Raw genomic sequence first — 21,902 nt, 5'->3', positions numbered from 1 at the left:
TTTAATTTTAAATTTCAGTATCAAACATTTATCATATCATTTTTCTAAAGGAATTTTTGTTGATGATAAAAGGTCATTTGCAGTCGTTGTTAAATTAAGTAAAAACCTTTCTGGAATCGCGATGATTTAGAAAATGACCAATCGTATAGACAATAATTCTTGTCTATCGATGAAAACTTTATGTTTATCCTTTTTCTTTTCAATTTTTTCGGGTGTTTTTCTTGGAATGAACACATGGCTCTTGCTAATTTTTGGGTCTTTTGTTTTGCGTTGTTTTGTGTCTCATTGTCGTATACACTACAGATCTCGGCTGTTTCGTCGTTTTGGATGCTACCAATATTTTCATGAACGTGCATGATGACAGTTTTTTTTTACAGAAATTAACTGGAATAAACTCGTCCTCCTTAATTCTACTGTGACTTTACCAAATTTGTACTAACCATAATTAATATGACAATTGCACTTAGTGGAGCAGGATCTACTTATAATTTCTGAGCACCTGATAGCACCCCTATTGTTTGTTGGGTTCGTGTTGCTCAGTTTTCAGTTTTTATGAAGCGTTTTGTTTTAGTTTTTTAGGAAGTGTTTTAAGGAATTTTATGTCCTTTCATCGTCTGTCGTTTCTTGCCAAGACTTAAGAATCTCTTCGACTTTTGTGTTTCGAAAAGTTCCCCCTGTATATCTCGTCTTTTTTTTTGTTGGACTAACCAAAACAGGCAATTCGTGAGAACTTTCACGATACAGCCAAGAGGATATAAACAAATAAGTACGATCGAATGGTTTGATCCTAACACTAAATTTTAGAAATGACCAAACCTTAATTTCTGACATGGCTTCAGACTAAAGACAGATATTTGCACATGTAGCGAGGTTTGATAGATTAAATTTTCACTTAAACTGATGACCGAATTTACCCAAAAAATCGAAAATCACAAAAGGCAACAAAATAATCAGTCGGAGTAGGAAATAAAATTGAGAATGGAAAAGACAACATCATGGTTAAAAGAAATCAAACGACGAAAGGATAAATCAAATTCCCTAAAACACCACTTTAAAAAACTTCAGACCCAACAATCGAAACCACCAAACTCGGTTAATTCAAAAAAAGAGATTCATTAAAACTAAAACCAAAAGCTCGACTATATCAACCAACGCAATAAAAGTAGAATTGCTGTCATATAAATAAAGGCAACAGTAGTATACCGCTGAATTTTGCAGAAAACAAATCCGGGTTACAAACTAAACCCGATGGAAACACATCAACTATAAGAGGAAAACAACAGAACAAAAGAAACACTGAAGTGCAACAAAAACAAACGCCAACATACATAGAAACGGACTATTTGATAACAACTGCATATTCCTGACTTGGTCAGACATTTTCCGGAAAAAAAACCATGGTGGGTAAATCCTGGTTGTATAGCTAGCTGAACCTCCCACTTTTGTGTAAACATGTAGTTTCGTTATATTGACAAAATTTTGTGAGCAACCCAAATATACATAATTGGTGAACGTGACACTAATTGGGATCCAGCATCCGCAATTGTACATGTGTAAGCATATATTAAAGATATACAATTAACACAACTATACAAATAAATTTAACAAAGACATCAACAACAAAAAATTGTGCGGTTGATAGTGTAGGATAGTAAAACCAAAAAACTATCCCAAGTAAGTACAACTCAAGTAAAATAAATATAGAAAGATATACAAAATGAAAAAACCCTCCATTAAAACTAAAACCAAAAGGTCGACTATATCACCCAACGCAATAAAAGTAGAATCGTTGTCATATAAAACAAGGCAACATTAGTATACCGCTGAATTCTGTAGAAAACAAATCCGGGTTACAAACTTAAACCGAGGGAAACACATCAACTATAAGAGGAAAATAACAGAACAACAAAAACACTTAAGTGCAACAAAAACAAACGCCAAAATACATAGAAACGGACTATTTGAAAACAACTGCATATTCCTGACTTGGTACAGACATTTTCCGGAAAAAAAACCATGGTGGGTAAATCCTGGTTGTATAGCTAGCTGAACCTCCCACTTCTGTGTAAACATGTAGTTTCGTTATATTGACAAAATTTTGTGAGCAACCCAAACATACATAATTGGTAAACGTGACACTAATTGGGATCCAGCATCCGTAATTGTACATGTGTAAGCATATATTAAAGATATACAATTAACACAACTATACAAATAAATTTAACAAAGACGCCAACAACAAAAAAATTGTGTGGTTGATAGTGAAGGATAGTAAAACTCAAGTAAAATAAAAATAGAAAGATATAAAAAATAGAAAAACCCTCATGCGTCCAAATCGAACCCGCATCAAGAACGCCAAAAGTCTTAATTCAAAAAATGGACGCACCAATACCGAGGCAACTCAAGAGTTACACGACCTAAAGGAACATAATAGTACAAAAACAGATAAAGACAAAACTGAAAAGTAAATATACTTATACCGGATATGTGAGAGAAATTAATTTACTTCAGGTTTACAGACAGTCACATCCGATCTCAATTGATAGGTTTATTTATACCTAATAAAAACATATGGTTTATAGGTACTTTTCCATGAAAAAAGTGCAAATATTGCTACTTCCGGTTTACTCAAGATTACTTTCAGTTGACCTTTTTAAGGTCATATGCCACCCAATATTTTGTAAAAGACTTGCTTGATCATGTACCTGATCAGTTCTTCAATGCGAACATGATTTATTACATGTCATTCTTAAATTCCCCGTTGATAGGTTATGAAAATTTCACGAGCAATGGTTAAAACTCCGTCAAACAAAATTGACGTATGATGGATTTGGCAATTTCGTATGTCACTTTAGTCTGATAACATGTATAACTCTTCACGTGTTTATTAATGTAGTTGTCAATCATTGGCTTTCAAATAATTTTGGCTTCGAGGGTTCCACATGAAAGGAAACAGAGAAAAGTGCTTAAAACGCATACAATTGATAAAGTGATATTTTCATTTTCTAGCACTATTACAATGCCGCTGCTGACACTATTCAGTTGGGTATCATCAGCTCAGTAGTCAGTTCTTCTGAAATGAAAAGATTTATAACATAACCTTTGATAAATTGTGAAATTATTAAGAAACTAAGGTTTCAATCGCCTAAGGCAAAGACAACCTTTGATGAATTTAGCTATAGTTTTTAAGTCTTTGTTGGTCATATAAATGTAGCTCTCAACGTGTTTCGGTACTTATACATACTTTGCTTTTAGATGGTTGCTTTTGAGCGTTCCTGATGAGGTTTATTCCAGAAAACCGATTCGGACGCATACAATTAGTAGAGTGTTATTTTTATTACATAATCTGGCCTCGGGAGGTGGTTGTCAAGTATTTTGCCGCTATTCTTTCACGGACTGTAACTAACGTTACCTTTGTAACGTCAACACGTTTATTACGTTATTGTAGTCATACAAGCAAGTAGAGTCATTAAAAGCAATTAGAACTGTTCACACGTATTCTATTTACACAAGCGAAGTACTAACCAAATAAACCCAAACATTGGTGCCGTGACTCATGGAGAAGCTGAAAGCAATTCGTGGTGGACACAGAAGCGCCGTCACAAGACTAATCAATAGAACTAACCAGAAAATTTCAGAAAATGAAATCGAGAACCAAGAACTTTCGGCAGCCACAGACACTCTGATGAAGAAGAGGAACTTACTTGAAACTTTGGACACACAGATTTTAGATGGAACAGAAGTCGGAGATATGGAACAGGAAATTTTGGATAGTGATGAATTCAATTTACATTTGGAAGTGTCAATTCACAAATTCAAGGACATTACATCAAACTCAGGAGCTAGCGTTCTAAAACCTACGGTGAGTGATTTTTTAAATCAAGGTCCAGCAGCACATATTTCAACACTTCCAACAACAAGCAATATTAATCACAACACAAATCAGACACAGGATGCTTTTCAAAGCACTTTTGTAAATCACGGAGCAAACGCAACTTATAAAGTCCTTCATTTACCCTCAGTAGTATTAAGTCATTTTATGACAGATTGGAAGCGAATATCAGGGGACTTGAATCCCTAGGTCAGATGCAAGATACATATGAATCCCTTCTTGTACCCATAATTTTCGGGAAACTACCCGCAGAAATGAGGAAAAACTTAACACGGGAACACGGAAAAAATAGCTGGGATATAATATCGCTGCGTGAAGCTTTAGCAAAGGAGATGTATGTACAAGAGGCTGGTAATGTTAATACATGTATGTCCGATAATATGACATCAACTGCGTCTTTTCACACGGGAGCCGTTCCTAAGACAAGCACAAATAAACAACAATTTAGGGGAAATCAGATCAAGACCATGAATACACGCTTGACAACTAAACCATGTGTATATTGCAAACAGTCGCATTCGTCAGTAGATTGTACAAACATTGTAGACCACGAAAAACGCTTTACCATAGTTAAACAGAAAAACCTTTGTTTCAATTGTCTCGGAAATCATAAAGTTTCAGAATGCCGTTCTAAATTTAAATGCCGTAAATGTAATAACAAACATCACACAAGCCTATGTAATAAAGACAAGACAAAATTACACGATGAGCAGACAACCGCACCTGTAAATACAGTTGAAATTGAAGAGGGAAATAGTAACACATGTATATTTTACACTTCGTCAACATTACACATGCAATCTAGAACTGATGTACTACTGAAAACAGCAATTTCACCAGTTTGGACAGGAAACCAGACCGTATCCGCAAATATACTGCTAGACGAAGGCTCACAGAAATCTTTCATTTCAGAAAATTTAGCTACAAAATTACAAATTACAACAAAGGGAACCACCACAGTCAGTCTAGCTGCATTTGGAGACGCAAACAGGAACGTGCGTAACCTTGATAAAGCCGTTATTGAGTTGGAAACCCAACAAGGAGAAAGAATACCAATGGAGGTGCTTATTGTACCCACAATAGCTGCCCCTCTTCAGAACCGAATGAATTACGAAGCATCTAAACTTCCGTATTTAAAAGGTTTAAGATTAGCACACCCCGTATGTGAAGACGATAAATTTGAGATTTCTTTGTTAATAGGCGCAGACTATTATTGGGACATTGTTGAAAACAATATAATCCGCGGAAATGGTCCAACAGCTGTGAAATCAAAAATTGGGTATTTATTATCGGGACCGATGATCAACACAACAGGTAATACAGTTGCAGCTTCAATGATGAATATTTTGGTACAACATAAGAAGGAGGAGATTGATTTAGAGCGTTTTTGGAAACTGGAATCCATGGGAGTTACAGCAGACAATGAGTCAACACAGACAGACATAGATTTTTATGAAACATATCAGAAATCTAGTATTATGTACAAAGATAATCGATATATTGCCAAATTACCGTGGAAAGACGATTTTCAGGACTTACCAACTAACTACAATATAACAAAACGTCGTACTGAAAATTTAATAAACAAGCTCAGTAAGGACCAAGACACGCTAAAAATATACGGAAGTATAATTAAAGATCAAGAAAAGCGTGGATTTGTTGAGAAGGTTAATGAGGAAACCGACAGAAGTACAAGAATTCATTACATTCCACATCATGCTGTTAAAAAAGACTCAACAACAACACCAATACGCATAGTTTACGATTGTAGCTGTAGAGAATCACCAGACAAAGCCAGCTTGAATGATTGTCTCATGTCAGTTCCACCACTTATAAATGATTTGACAGGAATTATCACAAGATTCAGACTACACAAGTTCGCAGTAACAACGGATATCGAGAAGGCGTTTTTACAGATCCAATTAGACGAAGAAGACCGAGATGTAACAAGATTTCTTTGGTTGAGCGATTCGAGCGACCCTACTAGTCCACTAATCACCTATCGTTTCCGAGTAGTTCTTTTCGGAACAACTTGTTCTCCATTCATGTTGAATGCCACAATCATGAAACATCTGAAAAATAATTTGTCAGATACTGCTAGAGCATTGAAGAGAGACCTGTATGTGGACAACGTTTTGTCGAGCTTTCATAGCGAGGAGAATTTACTATCATTTTATAAAGAATCACGTCAACTTTTATCCAAAGGAGGATTTAATCTTAGGTCTTGGACATCAAACAATAGGAAACTGCGCAATATGGCAGAGTCGGAGGACTGCATGGACAAGGACAAAACTATTAAAATTTTGGGACTTCGATGGAACACTGAAACCGATACGATATCGTTTCAAAACAGCATTAAAATTGATAAGGAGAAATATGTTACCAAGAGAGAAATTCTTCAACAGTCGTCAAGGATATTTGACCCGTTAGGAGTATTAAGCCCAATCACCGTCCGAGCTAAGATTTTGATGCAGACTATATGGAAGAGGAAATTTGACTGGGATGAGCTCTTACCAGATGATATAAAGAGTAAATGGTACGCTTTATTGGGGGACTTACAACAAGCAGTCACACTTGAAATACCGAGATTTTATTTCACCAATGAATCATCTGCAAATATCAACACCAAGGTAAGGAAACTACATGTATTTACCGATGCTAGTCAAAGTGCATACGGAGCATGCGCCTACATTGTGGCCGGAGATGAATCAACGCTGGTTATGGCGAAAAACAGAGTGGCCCCTTTAAAGCAAATAACATTGCCAAGACTTGAATTAATGGGAGCATTAACAGGAGCGAGGCTAGCTAATCATTTACTGGAAAATTTAGGAGACATGGAAGTAACATTTTGGTCCGATAGCCAAATTGTTTTATCATGGATTGCGTCGATGAAACCACTGAAGAAATTTATTGCTAACCGAGTGACTGAAATCAAAGAACTGGTTAAATATCAGCGATGGAAATATTGTCCAACGGACATGAACCCTGCAGATTTACAAACTAGAGGCACATCTGCAGATAAATTTCTGAACAACGAATTATGGACACAAGGACCGAAGTGGATTATCAACGAAACTGAATGGCCTACTTGGAACGGAAACAAAATGGCATTGCTAACAAATGCTGAATATGACATTGAGCCAAATTTGTCACTACTCACATCAACACAGAATCAGAATGAAGAATCGGGACTTCACCGGATTATTAATTTAGACCAGTTCAGTAGTTTAAGAAGACTTTTGAGAATTACCGCATATATACTAAGATTTATCAAGAATTGTAAACTACAAAAGAATCAAAGGAACACATCAGCCCTTACGGTAGAGGAAATTAACCATTCAACATTATTATGGATCAAGAGCACTCAGGATAATTCATTTCATCACATCAATTCGACTAAAAGTCCGTCAATATTAAAACAGTTGAAACTTTATAAAGACGATCAGAACATTTGGAGATGCGGAGGCAGAATTAACAATGCACCTTTGAGCGAAACCGCTAAATTTCCATATTTGTTGCCAACAAAACATAGTTTCACAACTTTGGTTATAAAAGATGCACATGTGAAACAACTTCACGGAGGAGTAACTAGTACAGTGACTTTATTACGTCAGACATATTGGATTTCGAGAATTCGTCAATGCGTCAATGCAGTATTACGCAAATGTGTCACCTGCCGTAAAGTTATAGGGAAGGCTTATCAGAAACCGGACCCGCCACCACTACCAGTAGATAGAGTTCAAGATACATTTCCGTTTACCGTGACAGGCGTAGACTTTGCAGGACCACTTTATGTAAAAGATTCCGACAACTCTAGAGCTAAAGTTTACATCTGTTTATTTACTTGCGCCTCTACTAGAGCCGTACATTTAGAGATCGTTTCAAACTTGACAGAGGAGTCTTTTATTTTAGCCTTCAGAAGATTTGTAAGTCGTAGATCGTTACCAAAAACAATGATTTCAGACAATGTATCAACTTACATAGCCGCCAGTAATGAAATTCAACGGCTAACGAATTCGCAATCTTTATTAGAAAAAATACAAGATCAAGGAACAGAATGGAAATTTATTCCAAAAGGAGCACCTTGGTACGGAGGATTCTGGGAGCGTATGATCGGACTAACCAAAACAACTTTAAAGAAAGTAATAGGGAGTAAATGTATACGCATGGAAACATTACAGACAGTCATCACTGAGATTGAATCTACATTGAACGACCGACCAATCACGTACGTGTCATCAGATGTCAACGAACCTGAACCATTGACACCTTCTCATCTTCTTTGTGGCCGGAGAATATGATGTTTACCGTATCCGTCTACAAACATGAACAATTTGATTAATTTTGAACCAAGTACACATAACAACTTGAATCAACGTCTACAGGATCAGCACAACATTATTCAACATTTTCGACGAAGATGGAAAAATGAATATCTTACATCATTAAGGGAATACCACACGGCTTTAGGACACAATAATCAGACTATCAAAGTTGGTGATGTGGTTCAAATACATGAAGATTCGCCTAGAATTAATTGGAAGCTAGCCATTGTAGATGAACTATTGGTTGGCAAGGATGGACTCGTTAGAGCAGTGAATTTGCGTACAAACAATGGACATACAAATCGTCCAATTTCAAAGTTATACCCGATAGAGGTTTCTTGCGATTTGTTTCAATCAACACCTGACACCAAAGAACGTAAATCGAAGAAGGACGCCAGGGAAAAGATTCGCCAGTTGATGTCTTAATTTTATACTTATACAGACTTTAATTTTTCAAATGATTTTTATTTTCTACATACATTGACTTTAAGTTAAACTGTGAATATTTGCGATATCTATGTATTTATTAAGAATTTTTATCATTTTCACTTCTCGGCGCCCCCAGTGTCAAGTATTTTGCCGCTATTCTTTCACGGACTGTAACTAACGTTACCTTTGTAACGTCAACACGTTTATTACGTTATTGTAGTCATACAAGCAAGTAGAGTCATTAAAAGCAATTAGAACTGTTCACACGTATTCTATTTACACAAGCGAAGTACTAACCAAATAAACCCAAACAGTGGTACCACAAGCTTTTTATTACTATACAAAGCGTTCCTAGTATTATAAATATTACTGATGAACTTTTAAATAAAGTTTACAGTCCCGAGATAGTTTATATGTTATTGAATAGTGTTCCTTTGTTGCCTTTAATGTGACAAGCTGTCAACAGGACACAGGATAGTGCATTAACATAAAACCCATCCTGATAAAGACCAATTCTTCGTAAAACAGCGGTTAACTACCTAGAAAATCCAAGAAAATATTACAAAAAGTGATTCAAAGCCGAGCAGTACTAAAGTTAATATGGCATAACCTTGATAAAACCTCTTAAGTGTTAAAATTGTGATTGACTATTTCTTATTTTGAAATTATGAATTCATTTTATCATTAAGCTATTTCCTTAGAATATAAAGAGCTGATATCTAATAGTAAAAACAGAAGATCTAAATCCTTGATACATTAATTTCCAATTGACATGTTTGAAAACGAATACCATAACATTATCTGAAAACCTGACTTTGACTGATCAAACTTGGCGGGAATACAGGTTGTTACATTGGAATGGTCAAACCATTTACAACAAACAAACATATTAGTACTTAAAGTATGATAAGGAACAATCTAAAAATTGAAACTTAAGGTCCTAAGACTTTTTTACATGAAATATCGTACCTTTGAGATATATAATGGAGTACTCTACATAAATGTTAAGGTGCCCCTTTATGTTTTACACAATTATTTCTGTATACGAACATTTTTACATTTAAAGTTCTCCTTTTAATGACATATATCACATGCATACTAATGAGCACTTCTGATTATTCTACATTGTGTGTCTCGAAAAATAAATTAACAGTTCTATTGATATGATTTATATTAGCAATGAGTAATCCATTTCATGTCGATAGTTAACTTCTGAATAAATTAGAAAATGAAAAGAAATTTTACTTTACTCATGATAACTTACACGATACGTAATTATCAAAAGGAAGAAAATTGTAAAAGGGAGAAAAAAGAAAGGGTTCTATAAGATATCAACTCGCCAACTTTTAAAAGTTCTCAAATCATTACACGATAAATTGTTTTTCAGTATATGCAGTGTGCAAAATGATCAAACATGAATTGATATGTTATCGCTCGTCCTATTCAACAGTGTCATGTATTCCCTTTGAAAAGAGTCCACAAGTGTGGGATATTGTTTTTATTGTTTTTGGGAGATTTGGCTAGCCATAAAACCAGGTTCAACCCGCCATTTTTCTTAAATACCCTGTACCAAGTCAGGAATATGGCAGTTGTTATTCCATAGTCTGTTTATATGTATGTTGGCGTTTGTTTGTTTTATAGCAGTTAAGTGTTTCTGTTGTTCCGTTTTTGTTTTTTTCCCTCTTATCGTTGATGTGTTTCCCTCAGTGTTGGTTTGTGACCCGGATTTGTCTCAGTTAAATCGATTTATGACTATTGAACAGCGGCATACTACTATTTCATTTATGTATAACGCTACAAACCATAGTCCATATAGCCTGACTTGGTGAATTTTTACACTACCATTGCAGCAGTTCTTACTCTATTGAGACTTCATGCATTCTTACGCTGTCGTTGAAGCACTTATTTCTCTGTTTAGATTTCCTGCATACTTTCTCTGTTGTCGAAGCAGTTATTATTATGTAGGGATTTCATTCATTCTCACCTTGTCCTCCTAGCTGTTCTAATATTTCCTTTTACATTAGCGCATTACATTTGTTTACTTTCAACTTATTTCATTTTATTTTTGTTTATTGATATTGATTGTTTCTCTGTAAACTATTATCTATGGTTTTCAGAGAATAAAGTCTGTCTGTCTGTCTGTCTGTTAATCCAAACGTTGCAGTCGTTCTTGTTCTGTTTGGAGTTCATGCGTTTTTACCGTTTTGTCGCAGTCGTTCTCATGCTGTTGGTATAATAGGAAGTTTTAATCATTCCATCAGTAAACTGCAAAATAACAATAACATTTTGTAAATAACTGTAAATAGGACACAACCCTATTGTGTAAACATTTCATAAGGTCACACAAAAAATAATAGGCTCAGATGAATAATCATAATAATTACAATCTCATAACAAACTTCATCCTTTGTTATCTATTGTCGCAGCCGGTTTGATTCTGTAGCAAGTTCTTGCGTACTTATCAAGTCGATTCAGCAATTCTCATTCTGTTCGAAGTTCGTGCGTTCTTACCCTGTCGTTGCAGCTGTAACAGGAGGGTTAGGCAGCTATGTGTTGCCGTATCTGAACTTGCCAACCAAAACACTACAAGTCCAAATTTATTAAGTCCTTTAGGTTTTCAGACGACAGACTTCAAATAATCTAGTCAACCTTCGAACGAAATCAAGTGATACATCTATTAGTGCTCCCTGACAACAGAATTAAATTTTGGCAATCCACACAGGTCGTTTCGCTGGGATCTGAGCTTCTATTCTACTGGCAATAAGACTCAAGACTTTGTAAAGTTCTTATACTTTGTGTCAAACAAAACATCATTATTTCAACAAGTACAAAATAGTAATTCAACAATAGTAAAAGTTTATCAAAAAGTTATCCCAAAATACTGATCAACAAATATAAAGACAATTGTAAAAGGTTTCCGGTTATGGCCATAAACTACGGGTAGTACTGGCAAGGTAAATAAAATACGACCTTCATATGGAACTCAGAAGAACACACTGTGATAGCAAGTTTTTAACTTAAAGCAAAATGTTTTATTTTACATTTTAGAGACTGAACTTTATAAAAACGAAAAGGCAAAAATTAAAGGGAAAAGGTAAATGGAAAGTTTACTATATGTCTCTGCAAAAAATATAGCTATATCCAATTAATTGTACTTTAAAAAGTAAAATAACAAAAATACCGAACTCCTATTACACTTCTACTATAAACTATACAATTTCAGCATTTTATAGAAACCAATTTAACCATAACCGTCAAACAGCTGTTCTCACTCTGTTGGCAGGCTATTCATTCTTACACTGTCGTCGCAACAGTTCTTTCTATGTTTGGTATTTCTTGCATTCTTATCCTGTTATCTCAGCACTTCTTACTCTGTTAGTAGTTTATCGGTTTTTACAATATCATGTCAGCAGTTCCCACTCTGTCGAGAGTTCACGTGTTCTTACATTGTCGTTGCGACAGTTCTTACTCTGTTGGAAGTAAATGCATTCCGATTGTCTTTACTCCAATGTTCGTTATAAATACTTAGATTTGTTATATTTCTACTGACACACAAGTAATACCCGATAGCTAGCTTACCGCAGGCACCATTAAATTCTAACATTTATTTATTACATATATCTCAAGTTACACTTATTTTGTATACCTTCAAGGCATTCATTGCACTGGGTAATTTTGTTTGAATCTATTAATGCAAGGCAATAAGACCGGGAAATTTGAACCGGGACTGGAAAAGGATGGTAAATATGTTGCATAGGGGCAGTCATTATTCCTTTCAACAGGTCAACTGCGTTTCCCTTATTGAGTTGTTGTATAGGTTTTTTATTGCGCAAAATCCCTAAACGAGGCTATGGATTATGCACCGAAAGCCTGAATCGTGACTGTGTATTTATACATTCCGATCAGCCAAACAAACTCGATCTTTATGGGTTTTATAACCGGATGGGAAATATCCAGAAATGACCTTATTTCTCTACCACAGTTAACCATTGGTTTTAGACCCCATTCATACTAGGACATTTGATCGTTTTAAACTAGATCGGTTCACTTTAGATCGATTTAAGGGCCAATGTGAACGCTTTAAATCGATCTTTAATCGGTCTAAACTAAAACACCAAAAGAGGTAGTTTAGTTTGAATCAATCTTATAAAGTGAACCGATCTAACTCTAAATGTGAACTCAGAGATCGGTTTTAACTAGTACGATTGAATCGAAAAAAATGTATGCGCATGTATGGCGGCAAAACTACACGTGTAATTTATTACATAATGGAGAACCAGCATTAAATGAATGAAATAAATGAGCTTTTTGAAAATTTTAAATCTAGTTCATTCTCTGAAGTAATTCTATTAACACTTATAATTTTTCTAGGCTTTACAACGTTGAATTCGGTGGAATAATTTTGAATAAGGTGGTCGGATTGCCATTCTAACCAACTGTGCACCTCCCTTAAAGGAGTCAGAGTTCCTTTAGACACTTGTAATTTAAACACAAACAGGTACACAGGTATATTAAGGATGGTATTTTCATTGCCAATCCATGCTGTTCTTAACTGGTGCCATTAATATACCCGCTGAACCAAAGAAACCACAGATATAGCTTCCTATGCCTCATTTTTAGACATATTTGTTAATATGTCTTTTGATTGAGTTAAGCCATTTCAATTGATATTTTATAGTGTGTCTTTCTATGCTGTGATGTTACACTATTGTTTCAGGTAGGGTGAAGGTTAGCACCTAATAAAACGTTTAAACCCGCTGCATATGTTTTCACCTGTCCTAAGTCAGGAACCTGATGTTCAGTGGTTGTCGTTTGTTGATGTGGTTCATAAGTGTTTCTCGTTTCCTGTTTTTTATATAGATTAGACCGTTGGTTTTCCTGTTTGAATGGTTTTACACTAGTCATTTATGGGGCCCTTTATAGCTTGATGTTCGGTGTGAGCCAAGGCTCCGTGTTGAAGGCCGTACTTTGACCTATAATGGTTTCATTTTACAAATTGTGACTTGGATGGAGAGTTGTCTCATTGGCACGCATACAACATCTCATATCTATTTATCTCGAATTTGACAGCGATCACTTCAGTACCAGAGTCTTTGACAAAAGAGATAATTTTAGAATTAACAATTTTCTCACCTGAGCATCATTATTCCATCTTCATCCGCGTATGGGGTATACAATTCTCAAATCGTACGATATGCAAAAGCTACTTCTTAAACGTTGTAAAGCGTTATCGGTGTCTGAGCAAAGTACAATGTTTGTCAAAGAACCAAAAAGAAAAGTCTATTGAATTTACCAAGACTTAATAGATAAATATTCAGTGTGTACTTCACAAATAAAACAGGGTGTTCTTAGATAGATTCGAGGTGCTTACGATGTGTATCATTTTATTTACTTTTCAGTTTTCCCTTTATTTTTCTTTGTTCTATCGGGTTATTGGCTCTGGGTGTTTCTGATGCAGATGGGTTCAGAAGTGCGATTCAGATGGAAGATAAATTGATTGTGTTCATTATGGTTACCCTTTATATCTTACTAGTATGTACTTTATCGGTAACGTGTATATTTCATTGCATATGTTGTATTGTACGGTATATACAATCAACTAAACACACTTTTTGTTGGCGTCTTTTTCTCACGGATGCTTTTTCTGATCTATTTGTATGTTTGTTTGAATTTTTGAAGTTTTTGTGTTGTTGTGGAAAGCCAGAGGTGTCACAATTCCAAATTTCAATTCTTAAATTGAATGTATATAACACAGTAATTGTGAAATTCAAACTTTGCAATTTCTAATTTGTACCAGTGCAACTCGACAATTACACGTTGGAAAATTGCAACTCGAACTATGCAGCTATTTAACTCCAAGTTCTTATATCCTATTTGTAATTGCTAAATGGTACATATGGGATATGTATTTTGTAATTTGTGATATGTGTTTTTGTAATTTGTACATTTGTGATATGTGTTTTTGTAATTTGTACATTTGTGATATTTTATTTGTAATTCGAAGTTTATAAAATGTCAATTGGCGACTTGCATTTAGGTTATTTAAAAAGTAAATTCTTCAGTTGATACTTGTAAATCGCCATTGAGCTGACGCGAATAAACCGGCAACATTTCTTATTATGATAACAGATTGTGCCGCCGTCGGAACTTTCGCTGCGGGATAACCTCGGTAAGCAATGGGGCTGGTTGGAGTTTGTGTGTGGATATGTGTGGGGTGGGGGTGAGTCTTCAGTTCTGTGTTCTGTATTCTTTATTTTGTAGACTATTTTTCTCTTAATTCAATTACATTTTAGCAACCCTTTTTTTCTCTATTCCTTATTTGGCAAATGTAACAAGAAAATAAACAGACAGGTATATTTTATATTAAGTAAATAAAAAGAACCATATAATATCATTCTTCTTTTGTGAGGGGAATCGTATTTAAAAAAATAATGTTGGTTTCAATTGAAAATCACGAAAATTAAAAACGATAATGAGTTGAAAAAAGTACATTTTTGTTTCTGTATGTTATTTGAAAAAATATCGTTTATGAAAAGTAGAGGAGAAAAATGTTTGTCCCGAGAACAGCACCACCAACACACACACAAGATGAATGATCGGTGCCCAAGTCATTCGGCAAGAAATTATTTTGATATTTCGTCTTGCATACTGTTTACTACCTCCCTTTTCTCCTCGTCGTTTGAGAACAGTCTTCTCTCCGAAAGTAAAGAAATGTCAGTACCAAGTCAGGAATATGACAGTTGTTTTCTATTCCTTTGATGTGTTTGAGCTCTTGATTTTGCCATTTGATAATGGACTTTCTGATTTGAATGTATCTTGGAGTTCGGTATTTTTGTTATTTTGCTTTTAATTAATTTTACTATTTGTAGAACGGACATAAGGTTCTTGATGTTTTTAAAATAAAAATGGAGATGTTATTCTTTTAAATTTAATTCTACAAGAGTTAAGTCTGTTTTCTTGTTACTTTATCCCATTTACCTTATATATAAGTTTTAATTCTAGCAGGTTAGTTTCATTTATACATGTATCATCAAATTTTATAAGTCTTTCAGTATTGTTTTCCTGTCTTTTAATAATTATATTGATTTACTTTATATTTTAAGGCAATTTGATAAGCGTTTTATATTTTAACTGGGTAGCAGCTAAAAACCTTTCGATTGAGGCGCAGGTCTTTCAATTTTGAGCTGAAGTATTTAATGGATTTTCCAAAACTATACGGCGCCAAAGAAGATAATAATACACAATCACATTGATATTTACTTCATATATGACACACTTACAAATGTTATCATGAAATTTCAAATAATGTTCTTGTGACTTTTTTCCTACATATAAATCAACTATGATTGGTATTTACCAGATTTATGACTTTTACCCCTTAACCCAAAATCCTCAAGAAACATGGTTTCTTTAAATAAATAAATTTTTCTATTGCATTTTCAGACAACAGTCCAAAATTATTTGCTTACTATTAAATTTTGTCACCAATTTTATTCAGAATTGTTTAACAAAGACATATAATACATTTTATCATACACTTATCAATAATAAATATGATAGTTTTTGCATATGTGTAATAAACGGAAGTAAACTACTTATAAACTCACACGCAGGCTGATAACCCTTGTCAGGGGCCTCTTGTCAAATAATCCGTAATAATGCTTCTCGCGCTACTTACTTCCGGTATTTGCAGTGTCGTCTGTCTACAAATAATAAAGACATGGCAGAGGGTGATCGGTACATTAACGTTGCCGAAGGTGACACAACCGAGTTTATAAACTCAATGAATAAAGCCAACACCAATAGAAAAACATAAAGTGACATACACTTGTTTAATCTATCATGTATCATTGCTTTTGTGCATTAGAGTACATTACTTCATATACATAATTGTTTATTTTGTGTAACATAAATGTAGTCTCATAACTTCTTTAAGAACAAAGATATATCTCTCCATTTTAATAACCTGCATATAGAAGTACAAATCAATAAAATGCATAACTGTTTAATATTGACAAGTAGATTTATTAACTGTGTTAAGCTAAATAACTTCTATTTATGAAATAATTTATACATTTGCTCCTTAAATAGCCAAGGACTTGGTCAAACAGAAAACACACGCGCTACACATGAATAAAGTATAAAAAAAACTGATACCTTATTTGCACAAGCAACCCATTTTGTCCCAGAAATAGAAAATAAGATAAGACAAGAATTTCTTGGAGATGTATACCATAGCTTTGGGACATCTCAATCTATAGGAGTCGCTATCTTTAATTAAAACAAAATTAAATCCTAGAATAATAGACACTTTTTCTGATCAAGATGGTCGAATAATTTTGGTAAACGTAGAAATAAACAATAGTATATTTTCTTTGATAAATTTGTATGCACCAAATGATAAGAAAAAATGGAATACTTTCTTTAAAAAAGTGAACACAATAATCGAAGATCATTTGCTAGGTATTTTGATAATAGGAGGGAATATGAACGAAATAATGAATAATGAAGACAGAAAAAAATAAAAATATAACACATATTGAGTCTACAGATATCAGACCAGCCATGATATCCTGTACAGATCATCAAGCTATTTCATTAGAAGTACATTGAGATAACAAAAAAAGGTAAAGGTTTTTCAAAAATAAATAATAGTATACTAAGTGAACCAAACTTTAAAGAAAAGATAAATAATTTAATAGATTTCTATTTGGAGAAATGTAAACAAAATGAAAATCTATCAAAATTATGGGACTTATTTAGAATTGACATAAGAGAAACTACAATCTTATATTGTAAAATAAGACCAAAAGGGAAAAAAATAAAATAAATGTTTTTGAACGAATATTACAATAATTAAAGAAAAAAAAAAGAAAATAGCAAAATACACAAGACAGAAAATGATGAAATTAAACAGTTCGAAACTAAAATAGAAAACTTATATAATTTTAAATCAAAAGGTGCACAAATACGCTCAAGAATAAAGTGGATAGAAGAAGGACAAAATAATACTTATTTGTTCTTGGTTAAGAGAAATGTAGGCAAGCAAGAAAAAATATTTTTAATTTAAAAAATGAACAAGGGGAAATAATAACGAATCAATCAGATATACTTAACTTAAAAAAGAAATATTATGAAAAACTTTATACAAGCACTGAATAAATAAAGGCAACAGTAGTATACCGCTGTTCAAAAGTCATAAATCGATTGAGAGAAAACAAATCCGGGTTACAAACTAGACCAGACACACAATTTATTAATGATTATATAACCGACACAAAATTAGTGCTTCACTGAGCGAAGAAGACAGCGAGTCTTTAAATGGTTTTCTTACAGTCGAGGAATGTACAAAATCCATTTTTCAAATGAAACTAAATAAGTCCCAAGGTTTAGGTAGTATGTCTTTTGAATTTACAGAAAATTTCGGGATACATTAAAAAGTTTTGCAACAGGTTGTTTTAATTACTGTTATAAAGTAGGAATGTTGTCAGAATCTCAAAAAATAGGCCTTATTTCTTTATTATTTAAAAAGTAGGACCATACAAATCTAAGTAATTACAGACCAATCACATTATTGAATGTTGATGTCAAAATCATTGCATATACATGACCTCTAAGATTGAAACCATGATTGCCGGAAATTGTACATAGTGAATCTATATTGTGTTTTGTGTACTATTGTTTGTCTGTTGGTCTTTTTCTTTTTTAGCCATGGCGTTGTCAGTTTATTTTCGATTTATGAGTTTGAATGTCCCTTTGGTATCTTTCGCCTCTCTTTTTCAACATACGACAAATACAAGACATTATTGATTATGCAGAAACGTTTAATATAGAAGGAGCCATACTGTTTCATGATTTTTCAAAAGCATTTGAATCACTTGAATGAGAATTTATGAACCAATCTGTACAACAATTTGGTATAAAAACTAATATGTAACATTGAGTGAAAACGTTGTATAAAGATATAAGAGCATGCATAGCAAACAATAGATGAATTTCAAGCCCACTCGAAATTTATAAGGGAATTCGTCAAGGATGTATTTTAAGTGTTATTTTGTTTATTTTAACTGTTGAAATATAAGCATGTCAGATAAGAAAAGATAATAACCTGAAGGAGATCAAAATAAATTAGATGGGAAAAACACATAGTCTTAACTTAAGTCAATTAGCAAATGACACAACACTATTTTTAAACTCTAAAGACGAAATTACTCATACTCACATTTTAATTGAGTTTGTTTTTTTTTATCTTTATCAGGGCTTATACTAAATCGTAACAAAATTAAAGGTTTATGGCTAGGCAACTTAAAAAATATTCCAGAAAATTTTGAAAACATAAATTGGAGTAGATATATCATTAAATGTTTAGATGTTTCTTTTGGACAAGACAGACCACAATGCATGTAACTTAACTTTGAAAAACAATTGCAAAAGTCGAAAAGACTCTTCATTTGTGGAAAAAAAGAAATCTAACACTGATAGGCAAAATAACTGTGGTCAAATCACTACTTATCCCATACATAACCTATATTGCATCCGTTTCAAATATTGACATTGAATCATTGTCCAAATTTAAGAAATTGGTATATGATTTCATCTGGGATTGAAAGACAGAAAATGTAAAGAGAAATACGTTAAATTTAGACAAAAATGAAGGAGGACCAAGAATGAAAGATATAGATAAATACATCGAATCAATTAGAATTATATGGATAAAGCGTTCAATAGATGATGTGCAAACTGGAAAATAGTTTCATCATACTATTTAAATCAATATGGATCAAACCTACTAATTTTTCAAATGAATTTAGATAGTATTAAATCAATCCATAATGTCGCAAAACATTTACCTAAATTCTATTACGAACTACTCAAAACATGGGTTAAATACAGGGGCGGGCAATCTGACAAACCTGATAATTTTAGAATAATCAGACAGTAAATCATATGAGGAAATAAATATATAAAGTTTAACATACACAGCTTGTTTTTCAGTCACTGGATCGAAGACAAAATAATTTACATAAATGACACTATTGATGACAAGGGTAACATTTCTAAAGAACAAAATTAAGTAAGTTAAAATGTAAAAACAAATAGATTGTCGAAATAATGCAGACAAAAAATAGCATACCATAACCGTGCCAAAAGGTATTACAGAAACAAGATTCAATTAAAACTACGATCCAGTGTAAGAGTAAAGTTTTCTTTAAACAAGGGACAAACACATATGAATTACTCAATATAAAAAACATCAACATTTATAAAAGTTTAATACATTTTGATAAGGAATTTCCAACTAGTTTTTCTAAATGGATAAAAGAGTTCAATTTGAATAAAACTTATAATATCAAACACACATTTAAATTTATTTTCAACTACTTAGAAGATAATAAACTTAAAATCGTTCGATAAAAGTTATTACACTACATCCTTCTAGTAGGTGTTCATTTGTATTCATGGAAAATAAAGCAAACGAATCTTTGTTTTTACTTGTCAAGTGACAGACACTACCTTCATAATTACATACATGGATTGTAGTTATTTTAAGGAGTTGTGGAAAAAAATAAATACTCTGTTACAAAAGTTTCTTATTGATAAACATATAACAATTTAAAACATTTGGTTAATGTTTATAATTATTAGACAGTGCATATAATGATATAAATTATATATTAACAACAATTCTTCTCACTTTACATAGAAGTAATTGTATATCTTATAGTAAAAACAAAACTAAAAGATGTTTATGAGCTATTTAAAAATGAATGGAAGTACATGTTCTTTTTATTAGAAAAAAGAAAGAAAAGTATAAATCCTCTACAATCTACAAATAAATTTGTAAAGTTTTCGGTTTCCCTCGATCAAACATAAAATCTTAAAAGAAAATGCAAGCATTCAGATGTAAACGTGTATATAATTGGTCAATTTCTCATGGAGACATATCTCACGGACAAATCCCTTTATATTTACAATTATTAAGTAATACCAAATCATTCTCATTTCCACCCCAAATAATATTTATAGTATACGCTTGGAAAAAAAAAGAATAGCATGGCGTGATTTGGTGTGTCTTTTGCAGTTCTTTTGCGATCAATTATTGGCATTTGAAAAATAATTTGAAAATAATTTAGACTAGAAATAATCTATCATACTTACCATGACGAAAGTGAAAAAAAAAATAAAGTAAATCCAAAAAGTTCGAATGAATGGAAAGTTAACAAAAACCATGTGCTTTCCTAACAGATTCATATACCTGCTCAAAATTTTATTGGGTCAAAAGGTCAATGATTCAAAAATCGATTTAAGCAAAACAAAGACAAACCTGGTCAGTAGAATGATTTTGATCCGTAAACATGTGACACCAACTGTGAAATATATTAACAATGTTTATGAATGAAATAATGGAATTAATTGTAAAATTGATATTTTAACTCAGCACAGGGTATCCAAACTAACGCTGTAATCTGGGTTAAATGTAAAATAGCAGTTGTGCAATAAAGTTTTGTTTAATTGTTAAAAAAAACCAATTAGAACTTGGGTTTTAACAGCATAAAATGAACAGCGTCAGTTTGAAAATATTGGAAGTGACAAACTTGACCAGTGTCTCGCCAGATTCTTTCTTTCTATTAGAAATAAGAAGGGTGAAGAGTCCGTACACACTTAAGTCCATACAGTCTTCCATTAATAGACATTTAACCGAAAAATATACAGTGAACATTTTGACTGATATAGACTTTCAGCACTCAAATCCGTTCTGTCAGCCGAAAGAAAAAAGATTTAAAGTGCAAAGGTCTTGCTAAAATTGTCCGTTTATAGATTTTGAAATTATAAAGAAACTAAGGTGTCAACTCCCTCAGGCAAAGTTGAACTTTGATGAATTTGGCTATTTTTTAGGTATTTTTTGTCATATAGCTCTTCAAATGTTTCGGTACTAATACATCCTCGGCTTTCAAATATTCAGCTTTGAGCGTTCCTGATGAAGGTAAATCTAGAAAAGCGCTTCGGACGCATGAAATTATTAAACGTGTTGTTTTAATTTTTTAAAGGTATCATACATATATAGAGTCATAATTCCCAAATAAGATGAGGTTTTATTTAAATTGTTCAATATCAAATTTATGCTTTTATGTAACAGGTATCCAAGATGCATTGAATAATAAATACGATGTGGTTAAATAATGCAATGCACTTTGGCATGAGAAGCCGCGAAGAACATAAAGACATGATGTTTAGGGATATTCAGATGAAAGTCG

At 33.1% G+C, this 21,902-nt stretch overlaps 1 protein-coding gene across 11 annotated transcripts in view; it reads left to right on the top strand.

Annotated features, from left to right (window-relative positions):
* The window catches only part of LOC127725278 (perlucin-like protein), a 216,163-nt gene that overhangs the window by 12,110 nt on the left and 182,151 nt on the right, over positions 1 to 21,902 (top strand). The gene's annotated exons all lie outside the window — the stretch shown is intronic.

Source organism: Mytilus californianus, unplaced genomic scaffold, assembly GCF_021869535.1.
Source record: "Mytilus californianus isolate M0D057914Y unplaced genomic scaffold, xbMytCali1.0.p SCAF_15, whole genome shotgun sequence".
NCBI lineage: Eukaryota > Metazoa > Mollusca > Bivalvia > Mytilida > Mytilidae > Mytilus > Mytilus californianus.
This window is presented reverse-complemented; position numbering and strand designations above follow the sequence as displayed.